General features: G+C 41.9%; 1 protein-coding gene across 1 annotated transcript in view; it reads right to left on the bottom strand.

Moving 5' to 3' along the window:
- Positions 1-2,009, bottom strand: part of Osbpl2 (oxysterol binding protein like 2) — a 43,485-nt gene that overhangs the window by 27,453 nt on the left and 14,023 nt on the right. The gene's annotated exons all lie outside the window — the stretch shown is intronic.

The following is a 2,009-nucleotide window of genomic DNA, read 5'->3' as shown; positions in this document are numbered from 1 at the left end:
AAAAAAAAAAAGTGAATTAGAACAAATTCATTCTTTGAGCAGCAGGAATCAAAAGATGCATGCATACCTAATATAAAGATGAAAGTCAGCTCAGTATTAATATGGTGGGGAAAAACTGACACTGCCTCCTGGAGGCTGTCCTCTGACCTTGCACATTCCTACCCCATATGCACACACACACACAGTAAAGAAATAAGAATAGATCAACAAAACACAAAATAAATAAATGGGAGGAAAACAGGTCAAGGCCTAGGACCAGAGAGATTACCCAGTGGTTAGCATATAAGCAAGCACACTGGAGTTCAGATACCCAGAGCCCACATACGTAAACGTGTCAAGGCAGTCTGCCTGTAGCTATGGCTTTGAAGGTGGGAACCCTGCGCAATCTGACTAGCAAGTTCTGAGTTTGATGAAGAGATCCTGTCTCAAAGAATAAAGTGGAAGAAGAACTGAGAAAGACCCTGACTGAATCAGTCTGTAGACTCCACAATCAAGCACACACACATACACACATCACACATGCATACATGTACCTCCACACATGAAAATATACCTCCACATACTACACTCACACACACACACACACACACACACACACACACACATATATTTAAAAACAGAAAAAGTAATAAGATTCAGCTCCCCCAAAATAAAAACAGAGCTCCAGGGCAGCCTGAGGAAGTTTAGTGAGAGTTTTGTCTCCTGATAAAAAGTAAGCACAGCAGGTTAGAGTGCTTGCTACCAAGCTAAGCTGCACTTAATCCCTGGAACCGTANAGTAGAAAGAGAGAATCGACCCCACAAGTTATCATCTGAGATATCTATGCATGCCATAGCACTCACCCACACACAAAATGTANGGGAAAGAAGGGTGAAGAATGTTGCTCAGTAGTAAAGCGCTTACCTAGCATGTGCAAGGCCCTAGGTTTGATCTTCAGTTAAATAGTGTAAAAGGGAAAAGTTTAATAACAACCAATGACTAATACATCGATAAGTAATCATTATTTTAAGAGTTATATTTAAAATAACCCTTTACAGTTGTTCAGGGAAGTGATAGAATATTAATTCTAGGGAGACGTGTGGGCAGTAGAGTAGTTTCAACAGGTCATCACGTGAAGACGGGCTCTGCAGACCGCAGGAGGCTCTGCTATGAGTCACAGAGAGCTGGGAAACACGTAAGTGGATAATGTGTCAAAACATCATCCACCTCACACCAACTGCGAGTGCTGCGGATGGAGCCCAGAGCCTCACACACACCTAGGCAAACATTCCATTGAGAGTTAGATCCACAGCCTGGACACCAGTTTCCAAGTCAGAGAATTAGGACAACTATATAACTTAGCTCTACCATTTAACAACAACAACAAAAAATCTTTCTCAAAATTACTTTCATTAATTTAGTAATTAGCTTAGCGTTTTAGAACTCCTGTATAATAATTTCTCCTATTTGGAAGAATACTTTTGTTTTTTCAGGACAGAGTCTCTATACTTAGACCTGACTGGCCTTAGACTCACAGTTACACCAGGCTCTGCCTCTGGAGTGCTGAGGTTAAGTGCACCACCATGCCCAGCCCAAGAACAGTATTTTAAAACAGTGAAGCAAAAATTCAACCTATAACCTGGCAAGTATGCTTTAATCCCAGCACTTCTGAGGCTGAGGCAAGAGGATCTCTGTGAGTTTGAGGCCAGCCAGAGCTACATGATCTAAAAGGAAAACAACAAACACCTTCAAACTGTTTCAAAAGGTTTTTCCCCCTGAAAATAAGTAAAGTGCCACATGTAACTTAAAAAAAGTCTCTGAGCAGTTGCCTATGAGTCCTGAGGGACAAGGAAGGTCCAGGTGAGAAATATGGTTTCTGCCCTTGGAGTGACCAACGCAGTACTAGAGACAATGTCCACCCAGTCCCTGAAGTCTTGCTTACTAATAAGGGTCTGAGTATCTGATCATCAGCCAAGCCCCTGGCTCACTTTTTGGTGCTTCTCTTTTCTTTGCTCCCTTTCCAATGAATC

The sequence above is a fragment of the Mus caroli genome, chromosome 2, assembly GCF_900094665.2.
Source record: "Mus caroli chromosome 2, CAROLI_EIJ_v1.1, whole genome shotgun sequence".
NCBI lineage: Eukaryota > Metazoa > Chordata > Mammalia > Rodentia > Muridae > Mus > Mus caroli.
Note: the sequence above shows the minus strand (reverse complement) of the source record. Positions and strands in the feature narration are given on the sequence as shown.